Source organism: Barbus barbus, assembly GCF_936440315.1.
Source record: "Barbus barbus genome assembly, chromosome: 7".
Classification (NCBI taxonomy): Eukaryota; Metazoa; Chordata; class Actinopteri; order Cypriniformes; family Cyprinidae; genus Barbus; species Barbus barbus.
Window position 1 is genome coordinate 37,194,319 of NC_136735.1, and position 12,101 is coordinate 37,206,419.

The following is a 12,101-nucleotide window of genomic DNA, read 5'->3' on the forward strand; positions in this document are numbered from 1 at the left end:
ACGTTCAGACATAACAAATACAGTGAACAAGGCCTCCTTTGATTGGAGCTTAGACAAGCATGCCAGAGCATGCCACCACACACACACACACACACACACATGCAGTGGAAGGGAAAGTTTACAATCAGCAAAAGCCTCGTGGGGGCCACAAATGTGTTTTTGCTCTTTCATCGTTTCTTTTGTTTCATCCTACAGAGAAGCCAGACTTAAACATTTGTGCATTTGTTTGAATGACACATTTGCTTCCATTAAAGCAGTGCAGTGATATTTCACACAGTCTGAACACTGGAGCATTACAGCATATGCATTATTCCTGCAGATTTATACCATTCACATCTGTGATGCCTTGTGTGAAGCATATTCATTTATTAAATATTTGGGGTAATTTGATTATGCTTTCAGTTATGAATAAGCGGCATTCACACAGAATGAGTATTTTGCATTGAAAACAGCTAGATGGAGTGCAGCGTTTTTGAAAGAAGTTACTTCGGCTCACTAAGGCTGCATTTTATTTGATCAAAAACACAGGATAAATAGTAAATATTATTGTGATTTCAAACAGCTGTTTTCTATGTGAATATGTGTTAAAATGTAATTTATTTCTGTGATCTGCAGCTGTATTTTCAGCATCATTACTCCAGTCTTCAGTGTCACATGATCTTCAGAAATCATTATAATATACTGATTTACTGCTCAAGAAACATTTCTGATTATTATCAATGTTGAAAACAGTTGTGCTGCACAATATTTTTGTGGAAAGCATGATACAATGTATTTCTCAGGATTCACAGATGAATAGAATGTACGGCAGTAAATGTCTTTACTGTCACTTTTAATCAGTTTAATGCATCCTCGTTAAATAAAAGCAAGAATTCCTTTCAGTCTTCAGAACAGTAGTGTATATATTCAGGCCATCTTCTGAGAAATCGACTGATTACAGCTCTAAGTTTGGCCTCAGCAGCACTTCTGCTTTTCATGCGTTGTTTAAAACATTTCCCAATCTGTAAACACAGACCTCCCGCTCTGAAACACTCGGATCCTCTCAGTTTCTCTTCCCCTTCATGGGTGCAGATGGGAGAAAGGTGTGTGTGTGAGAGAGAAAGACAGAAAGACGAGCACCTTGCAAATGCGTAACGAGGAGGAAGCAGAACGCAGAAAAGAGGAAGTGAGACGTGTTTGACAGGAAGCAGGCTTGTGTGAAAATCCCTCATTCAAAGCGCAACCAAATCTAGCGCTGTTTGATTTTTTTTCATGGAAATAAGGGCATTAAATGAAACAAACTGATGTTAGTGCTGGTCTAGATGGTGGGCTGTTTATCAGTCTTCCTAAAGCACCAAAGTCTGCATTTAGAAGTCGTTTAAAAAATAATTTTACAGTTCTGCATAACAACTAGTGACTCATTGGAGACCGTTTTGATTTCTGCAAAGGAATTTTCTAAGAAACGTCAGACGAACTGATGATGGAGTGATGAAAGGCCTGAACCGGGCCGGACTGCATGTTTCCTGCCTCGTGCTTCCCTCTGATCCGCCGGCCAGAAATAGCAGTGGGATTACGGCCAGCGGAAACCGTTATTAAGTCATTCAAGAGCTCTCTTTCTCTCTCCTTCTTTGCTACTTCTCTTTTCATGCCATGAAAATCAGAAGCAGCTGCTCGCATGGGCCCGATGTGTCCGTGTTTGTTAGTGTGCCGGTGTGTTCGGACGAGATCTACAGATTTGAGGATGTGCATTTATTTAAATGTGCATCTGCTTTTGTAGCTCTTGTTGGTGGAGGTTTCAGGGTCGACTTAGTGTGCTTAGATTAGGAAAGTTGGACATTTTTGTTTAATTTTTAGTATTTTTATGTGCTTTTGTTGTATTTGTTTCTTTTATTTTTGTTTCTTTTTCTGGTTTTAGTATTTATACTGTACCTGTGCTACTTATGACTGCTTTTGTGCTCCAGGGAAACTTTTGGTGTAATGGCCACTGCTGTATTTTTTTTGGTCTCAGATTTCTAAAACAGTGTGACATTAACAAACTCACAGCCAAACTTCTTGAATGCCTTCAGATGCTTTGATTTTTCCCAGTAGTTTTCCGAAAGTAGATGGATCGGAGCGAATGGAACTGGCTGAAGGGGTTTTTGGAAACTGGAAAGTATGCTGTCTGATAACTCAGACTTTAGTTACAACATTCACGACTTTGATCGTTCCCACAATCTCTGAGGATCGCAATGAATTCTTCTCAGGAAAATGATTTCAAAGCCACTTCTAAAAGATGTTTCCAGGCATTACAGGAACACATTCCCAAGTCAACTCTTCTCACTTCCCACCTAGATATTATTATTTTCTTAACCCATATGCTGTTCATATTTCCATGGATGACAGAAAGCATTTAGTAGAGCTGTTCCGATTGGCAATGATCAGTTTAATGATCAAATCTGCTTAATACATCTTTAAAGTAACAAATTTAAATATATAATAAAGAGGTTAGGGAGATTTAAATATCAGCCTGTTTTTCACACAAACCTATTGTAAAACTGGAATATAGCGTATTCATACGGACAGGTTCCTTTTATTTTAGTACTATTTACATGCCTTTTATATTATTTATTTATATTCTCATGAATTTTAATTTTAATTTTAGTTTGTTCTTATTTTAATGGGCTTTTGTCATTTTTCAATTTTTTTTTTTTTTCAAAATGTAAATATTTTTAATATGTAATATTTTTATTTTATTATTTAATTGTTTTAGCTTCATTAATGTTTTGATGAGATTTAATTTTTATATTTTTAGTTTTCATTTTATTTTAAGTTTTAGCATTTTAATGTTTTATATATATTTATATGTATTACTGCTGGGCAATGATTAATCACATCCAAAATGAAGTGTGTGTGTGTGTGTGTGTGTGTGTACTGTGTATATTTATTATGTATATATAAAGACATACATATAGTATATATTTTGAAAATATTTACATGTATATATTTATATTCATATAATTTATATTATATATAAACATATTTAATATATAAACATAACATATTTTCTTAAATGTATATAAATGCATGAGTGTTTATTTATATATACATAATAAATATACAAAATACACACAAATATATTATGTACACAAAAACTTATTTTGGATGAGATTAATCGCGATTAATTGCTGCCCAGCACTAATATATATTTGTTTTTATAACTTTATATTTATTTAGTTTTAGTCATTTTAGTACTTCAACTTAAACCTATTTTATTTCAGGTGCCAAGACAATATTTCCAATTTTTATTTGTTTTTAAAAAAAGTTTTATTTTATTTCATTTTTAAAGCTTTATTTATGCTTTGTTTAAGCTTAATTTCAATTCTTTTAATTTGAGTAGTTTTAGTATTAGTTAACAATAACAGCACTGATCTGTATGTAGCTTATATTTGGTGTGTATTTCCCCGTCTCCATTTTTAGTAGCCATGTGTGTGCGTGTGTGTGTGTGTGTGTGCGCCCAGTAAAAAATGAGTCCCGCTTGCACCGGATGCCGAATCCGCCTCCAGCCACCCACCCAGCCATGTGTGACTCCTGCTCCAGATCACAAGCCCCGAACCTGGGGAGGGAGGCAGGAAAAGAGGGGGTTTCTGGGGGGCCTGGCAGTGGGCCGCGCTCTGGCTGCACTTGAAACGGGCCGCACACTCTTTGGCCGCTGTGCATAATTTGCTTCCTCTCTGATGGCTCTCCCTCCCCTTCTGTCTGGAAGTCTGCAGGCGAGCGGCGAGCGTTTATTAGACCACGGGGAGAGAGAGCGAGACTCATTCTGAGAGAATGTCTTCTCCTCCTCCTGCTCCTCTCACTCCATTATTCAGTGTCCTCGTGTATGTCATTATTAGAGATCCTTTTTTTAATATTCTACGGATTTTGATTGGTCTGTACCCTGCCATTCAAAAGCTTTTTAAAAAATGAATACTTTTATTATGCAAGGATGCATTAAAGTGACAGTAAAGGCATTAATTATGCTACAAAAGATTTCTATATCAAATAAACACTGTTCTTTTGAACTTTCTATTCATCTGTGAATCCTGAAAAATAAAATGCATCACGGTTTCCACAAAAATATTGTGCAGCACAACTGTTTCCAACATTGATAATAAGCAGAAATGTTTCTGGAGCAGTAAATCAGTATATTATTATGATTTCTGAAGATCATGTGACACTGAAGACTGGAGTAATGATGCTGAAAATACAGATTTGATCACAGAAATAAATTATTTTGTAACATATATTCTCGTAGAAAACAGCTATTTTAAATAGTAATAATATTTCTAAATTTTACTGTATTTTTGATAAATAAAGAAATAAATGCAGCCTTGGTGAGCAGAAGGGACTTTTGAACAATAGCAGAAATGCCATAGTGCATTAATATGGCAATCATTTATTATATTATCATCTGATACCATCACTGCACTGTTTTTAAGAGATGTGAACGTGAGTTTACTGGACGGAAAAACTGTAATGCATAAAACGTGTGTGTGTGTGTGTGTGTGTGTGTGTGTTCTCAGTAGCCATTAATAATATTTCTGTATTTTTGAGAGTGTATTTCTTGGATTTGCTAGTGAAATGGAACGGTCATAAAGTCATTTATTGAATATGAATGTTTGGTTTCAGATTCAAGGCAGATGCAGACGTCTCCGTCCTGGTCGTATGAGCAGTCGTACCCTTACCTGGGTCCCATCTCCACCCCAGCGGTTCACCCCACCACACCCATCTCCCCCAGCCGCAGCGCTATTCACTGTGAGTTAAACCGTGCTGCAGGGACACTTACTCAGTACTTTTTGTGAGGGGTTTGTTAAATCAAAATAATACTTAAAAATAATAATGTATTGTTTTTTTTCTCGTACTCCAATGATTGTGTTTTATTTCTTCTTTTTTGACAATAAGATTTAAATAATTAAATATTGCTTCAATTATCAAACTCTTAATAAAATTAAGTGTCTGATTAATAAATTATGAAATTATTAATATTAGAAAACAACATTAGTTGATCTCTAATTAGTATTCTATTCAGGTAGCTGATATAAACATGCAAAAGAACAGTATATGCCATAAATGAACATAATTAATAATTACATATAACTAAATCAAAGGTTCACCATTAGATTAAATTTCCATTCGAGACCAAAATTTGCAACCGTGTTATTTTACTATTGTTTATAGGCTATAATAGTTTTGTGTGTGTGTGTGTGTGTGTATATATATATATATATATCATTTTTTTTTTTTTTTACTTTAAATACTAGTAATTTTGTGCTTTTGTAATTTTTATATTATTAAGTTTAATTATTTATTATTTTATGTTCAATTTTAGTGTTGATTTCTATGCTTCAACTTAAACTTATTTCAGTAAGTTCAAACAAGCACAACTTTATACATATATATAGATGGAAATATTATATGTAAAACCGTAAACTAAATTAAAATTAGAAATAAAATATAGCCGTTTTGCACAAAAAGATTTAGATTTTAATGGAGATGTCTTTTTGAGATGTTTCTGCTGACAAAAAGACCCCAGTAATCTCACACGCATCTCCTCTAAAGTTTCAGATCTCAACGATGTCTCAAACCAAACTCAGAGATCTCAATATGAACATTTCTCATCAAATGATATGCTATATAATTTTCAGCTCTGAACTCTTACTAAATGACGACTCATTTGGGCCTGTCTTTAAAGGGATAGTTCAGCTAAAAATGAAAATTTAGTCATTAATTAATCACCCTCATGTTGTTCCAAACCTTTAAGACCTTCGTTCGTCTTCGGAACACAAATGACAATATTTTTGGTGAAATCCGAGAGCTCTCTGACCCTGCATATGGTTCCCAGGTCCAGAAACGTAGCAAGGACATCGATGAAATAGTCCATGTGACATCAGGGGTTCAACCGTAATGTTATGAAGCTACGAATACTTTTTGTGAGCAACGAAAACAAAAATAATGACTTTGTTCAACAATTCTTCTCATCCTTTATGCTGTGGCGCGCCACCATTGTGGAGAGAGTATCACGACTGCTATTAACATGTCACTCACATGAAGAGGAAGCAAGCATAAGGGATGAGGAGGAGCAGGCCCGGATTAGGAATTCAGAGGCCCCTGGGCACAATGTCTTGTTGGTCTCCCCCCACACCCACGTGCATCAAGGTTTTAAATGATGGGTTACTATTTGTTGGAAACACCTCTAGCTTATACAGGATTTACACAGACAGGTTACAGCCTATGAGCGCATCCTGTATCATACAAGATTTACATACATGATTGCAACAATGCTTTCCTAGACTGGACCAGCAGCAATCTTTCTCTGTACTTTATATTGGCAGATACTATTTGCACCTCAGTATTTTTGTACATTAACAGGATGCAGCAATAACATAGGGACTCATTCATGAAACTTGCGTAAATATGTGAGTAAATTCAAAGCAATTGGCCCGTAAAACAGACCTTCCCGAAAACTCTCCTCCAGATTCACAAACGCTTCGTAAACATCAGATTTGATAGTTAAACGTGTATGTGAATGAATATCAATCATTCGTAAATAGGGCGAGCGTGCACGCTCATTCACTAAAAACACAATCCCCGTCTATGAATGACAACTACGTAAGTCACGTGTCCAGGAACGCTGTGGAATATTCTGCACTACTTTCTCAGGTTTGGCTCCAGTATATTTCAGAAATAAATGCACACACAAAAAAAAGACTAATAGGCCATATGCCTAACAATAAACATTCAACTGAACATATCCATCAAAGCATTTTTGCCAGGTGCTCTTCTGAAAAAGTCCAGCTGGTGGCGCTTGTGAACGCTTTGGTGGCACAGCGTTTTTCCAGCTGACGATTTGGTTGCTATGATATGGAATATCCACGGCAGTAACGTATTACTAGTATCTCATTTTTAAGAATAGGACTATTGCTGAATATAAAAATGCAGTAACCAGTAATATTGACTTCTCGATTGTTGTTCAGTTGTTGCACAGGATGGTTGGTCAGTGCAGCATTTGTCCTGCCCCTCCTCCATTGATTGGACGGCTTAAGTGACGAGTGCTGAGTTTTACCCAAAGTTGAACAGCTATCAACTATTTCTATAGTTTTTGTCTCAGCTCCAAAAGAAAAAAAAAAAACCCAGAGCAAATGAACTTATAAAATATTATGATGGCAGTGCATCAAAACGCAGTGTCATCAGTTTTTCAAAAAGAACGTTTTATGTACCATTAACACATGAGCATTTCTTTCATACCAACTAACATTTTAAAAATACACACGTTTTCGTGAATTTGAAAGTTTATGTCAGAATGGCTTTATGAGTGATTTGCACAAAAATTAGTTCTTCTCGTGTTTCATGAATGAGGCCCCTAGAGTGGCGGACTCGAACCCGGGTCGATCGCGTCAAAAGATCATTCTGTGAGCCTGATGCTCTGCTACCTGCACCACTGAAGCCTTGAAGTTGAATGCGGCTTTTTTAAATATTGAGTGTCAACCCGAGCTTGGTGGGCGGAGCTTCTGTAAGCGTTTGCCAACACGCTCGCTATTTGCACTTAATATAAAGACACTCCAAACTTTTTTTTTTTGGACCCCAATTGCACATGGGCCCCTGGGCCCGTGCCCATCATGTCCATTGGATAATCCAGCCCTGAGGAGGAGAAGAATTGTTGATCAAAGTCATTATTTTTGTTTTCTTTGCTCAGAAAAAGTCATCTCGTAGTTCATAACGGTTGAACCGCTGATGTCACATGGTCTATTTTACCGATGTCCTTGCTACGTTTCTGGACCTGGGAACATTTCAGTTGCGTTGCTGTCTATACAGGGTCAGATAGCTCTCGGATTTCATCAAAAATATCTTAATTTGTGTTCTGAAGATGAACGAAGGTCTTCCAGGTTTGGAAAGACGTGAGGGTGAGTAATTAATGACTAAATTTTTATTTTTGAACTAATGCTTTAATTGTCTAAAGGAGTTTTTTTTTAACTATATAAGCAAGCAAGTGTTTTGTGTTCCTGCAGGTCCAGATCTGACGGCGTTCACTGACCCTCGCGTGGGTCTGGAGCGTTCCTTCCCGTCGCTGCCCTCGCTCCCAGACGGCCGTTTCTCAGACCCGCGTGTGCCGTACCCCTCCGGAGCATTCACGTACACACACACGCCCGTCACCAGCGCCATCGGGATCGGCATGTCGGCCATGAGCAGCCCGGCGGGCCGCTATCACACGTACTTACCCCCGGCGTACCCCGCGGGCTCCTCGCAGGCTCAGGCCGGCCCCTTCCAGCCCGGCTCGTCCCCGTATCACCTGTACTACAGCAGCGCCGCCGGATCCTACCAGTTCTCCATGATGCCGGCAGGAGGAGGAGGAGGAGGAGAGCGCTCGCCCCCCCCGCATCTTACCACCCTGCACCAACGCCTCCACAGGCTCCGCCCTCCTGCACCCCTCGCTGCCCAATCAGAGCGAGGTGCTGGTGGAGGCCGAGGGAAGCCACAGCAGTTCGCCAACCAGCCTGTCGGTGGAAGCCGTCTGGAGGCCGTATTGATGCTCGCTTGACCAATAGGAGGAGGCAGGGCCGGATTTACACATAGGCAGTCTAGGCATGGGCCTATGCTCACTTGTCCAGGGGGGCCAAAACACAATGAAGAGATATATAATATTTTTGTTATACGATGGGCTATCAACAACAGTAATAGAACCAAAACCCCAGAAGACGAATGTGACCCTGGACCACAAAACCAGTCATAAAGGTCTATTCGAAAGCTGAAATAAAAGCTTTTCATTGATGTATGGTTTGTTATGATAGGACAATATTTGGCTGAGATACAACTATTACAAAATCTGGAATCTGAGGGTGCAAAAAAATCTAAATATTGAGAAAATCACCTTTAAAGTTGTCCAAATTAAGTACTAATCAAAAATTAAGTTTTGATATATTTATGGTAGGAAATTTACAAAATATCTTCAAGGAACATGATCTTTACTTAATATCCTAATGATTTTTGGCATAAAAGAAAAATCTGTCATTTTGACCCATACAATGTATTGTTGGCTATTGCTACAAATATACTCGTACTACTCATGACTGGTTTTGTGCTCAGTTTTGGGTCACATGTAATATTTTTGTTATACTATGGGCTATCTACAACAGTAAAAGAGCCAAAACCCCAGAAGACACTGAGCAAATAAATAACAAACAATAGGGTAAAAATGACTAACTATTTCCATGTTTTCCACCTTTTTTATTGTACGGAAATCACACTGTCACAGTACAGACACACACTCGCACTCACACGCAGATACATGAACAGAAACTTGTTGTCAGCGATGCCCCGTGAATTTCTGAATAGTTCAGCAGCTGAAAAGCTACATGACATTTCTCAGTAGCAAAGTTCTTGAAGCAGTTAAACTTACAGATTCGCTGTTAGTAAACGTTGCTGCTGAACATTGCTGAGAGATGCATAGATGCAGGTATTCACACGTGCTTATTCTCTCTCTCTCTCTAATAATGGCATTGGACTGCTTATCAATGGCTCAAGCCTCTGTTATTAGCTCTAAAATTACATTTTGGAATTTGCAATGGAAGGTTTGGGATGAAGTGCGTAAGAAATTAGTTCAGGACGGAAACATGACAAATGTCTTGAACAAATCATCTGAACAATGTCTTGAGGTGTGGTTGTGACTCTAGGCCATTAAAAGAGAAATTAGAGAAATAATGCACTTCCTAAGTGGTAATGTAGCCACGACGCTGGAGCCTAATGGAATGGCTTTTCTCCGTTCTCAAACAAATTAAGAACTACATTCGATCTTTATTGACTCAATGCAAGCGCTTATTGCAATAAAAAACCCTGTAACGGTTTCTACTGATCATAAATATTTTTTTTGGTTCGCTGGGGTGATAATATTATATTAATAGGGAAGGGCCCAAAAATCTGTATTGCCTATGTCCCGATAAGAGGTAAATCCGGCCCTGGGAGGAGGGCAGCTGAACGAGGTGGATTCTGATTGGACTTGACAGACGGACTTTTGTTTTTCACAGCGCAGCATGAGACTCGTTTGTTTTTTAAAGTTGTGGATAGTTTGTATTGTTATTATTAATATTATTGTTATTGTTATTATTATTATTATGTTGTTTGTCTCGTCGTCGCTGTACAACTTTGTTCATCAGTGCCAGATATGTTTAATGTCAAACAAAACCTCAAGGCCGGAAACAGATTCTATGCAAGTACTCAAACGCCTAGCCGACATGATGCAAGAAAATTAACATATATTTGCAACTATCTAGACTTTGCATAAATATGGTATAATAAAATAAAATATTAATAATGCATTTTATGTTTTTTTATTGTACTGTAATGATTACTATGATATATTTCTGCTTTTGTTATTCTGACAATAATTTAATATTTAAATTATTTCATAAAATAATTAATATAAAAAAAGGCAACAGTTGCAAATTCTCATTGCATAAATATAATGCCATAAATTAAAATAATGCATTTTATGTTTTGTTTTGTTTGTCGTAGTTTAAGGATTGCTTAAGACAGTTTTCATATTTGAATAATAAAATATTGCTTCAGTTTTCAGGTACTTAAAAATAATTAATATCAGAAAACAATATCAGTTGATTTCTACTTAGTATTTAATTCTGATGACTGATATAAACATGCAAAACAGCTTTACATAAATTCAATGCTATATGCTGTAAATAAAATGCATTATCAGTATTTTATTGTTTTATTTTTATTGTAGTCTGGTTGTTTTATTACTGCTTTTTGACAATAATAGTATAATATTTAAATAATAAATATTGATTTAGTTGTCAGTTAATAAAAATAATAAATATCAGTTGAAATCTATGTAGTATTACATTCAGGTAACTGATATGAACATGCAAAATACCTTATATGCAAAATATAATGCTATATGCAAAAAAAAAAAAAAATATCACAATGCATTTTGTAGTCTAGTGATTACTCGTTCTTTTTGCTGCTTTTTGATAATAAGAAATAAATATTCAAACATTATTAAATAAAATATAAAAAAATAATTCAAATATTGGCAGAGTTAGTATTCCATTCAGAATATGATATAAACAAAAGTCGGCTAACTTTAAGTTGCTCAGTCCTCTTCTGACCATATAAGAAGATGATTTACTATAATGTCCGTCTACAATATCGTGCATTGCATTCAGACACATTTCTGAGTGTAACGATGCATGAAATGGATCTTGTTTGTGTTGAACTTGTGTAGAGTCTGTTTCAGGTCTAATACTTTTAAACTGATCTGCAATGAAGAATCCAAATGCGATCCGTTCACGATTGAATGGTGTGAATGGGTCGACAGATGCTCAGTAAGTTTCATTGTGGTTCCTTGCGTTGGAAGTGAAGAAAGCGAAGCCTCGCTCTTAAGAGCTTCAGCAGACTTCAGACTCTTTATATTTCCAGGTTTACGAGACTTCGCCCGGTCACTGCCTTTCATGCTCGTTCAGTGAATTCAAGCTTTCCGACTCACGGTTTGCTGGATGCATGGGAGATGGGAGAATCATGGACCTGATTTTTGTGTAAATAGATTGTAAAAGACTCGACACGATTCTCAACTTCCACAATTGTGAAACGAGCAAAACCTTTTAAAATGCAGCTTCATTTTTTCCTTTTGTCCCTTTTCGACATTTCTTTGGAGAATATAACACTTTGTTGTGAAGAAACTGCTTATTTCTATATCATGTGTGCTGTGTTTCTTTCTTATTAGTGGTGTGTTCAGCGTTTGCAGTAATCTACCCTGATGGTATCATTATTACATTCACATAACATGGACCTCAAATACACGCTCCAAAGTGCATGTACTAGTTACCATAGCACCTGGTCCAAAAAATGTAATACAATAGTACTTTTTTCATCTTAAAGAGACCATTGCAATTGCAGACAGTTTTTTGCACAGGCGAGCAACACTCTGAAGCACTCAAAACTATTGTTTTAAGGCCAACATGAAATCAAAACTGGCTCAAATTGTATACACCTTACTGTGAACGACTGATCGATGCACATTATCCTTTGGAGTTTTGACCACGCATCAAGAGTCCAGATTTTTATTCGGCACATACACAGTAAAACCTGGTCAGCGG

The 12,101-nt window shown here is 36.9% G+C and overlaps 1 pseudogene across 1 annotated transcript in view; it reads left to right on the forward strand.

Annotated features, from left to right (window-relative positions):
- The window catches only part of LOC306872158 (runt-related transcription factor 1-like), a 52,266-nt pseudogene extending 40,569 nt beyond the window's left edge, over positions 1 to 11,697 (forward strand). The window contains exons 7-8 of the transcript XR_013785835.1: positions 4,627 to 4,752; positions 8,004 to 11,697. The product of XR_013785835.1 is annotated as a runt-related transcription factor 1-like (transcript). The remainder of the gene's footprint in view (positions 1 to 4,626; positions 4,753 to 8,003) is intronic.
- The last annotated feature ends 404 nt before the right edge of the window (positions 11,698 to 12,101 follow it).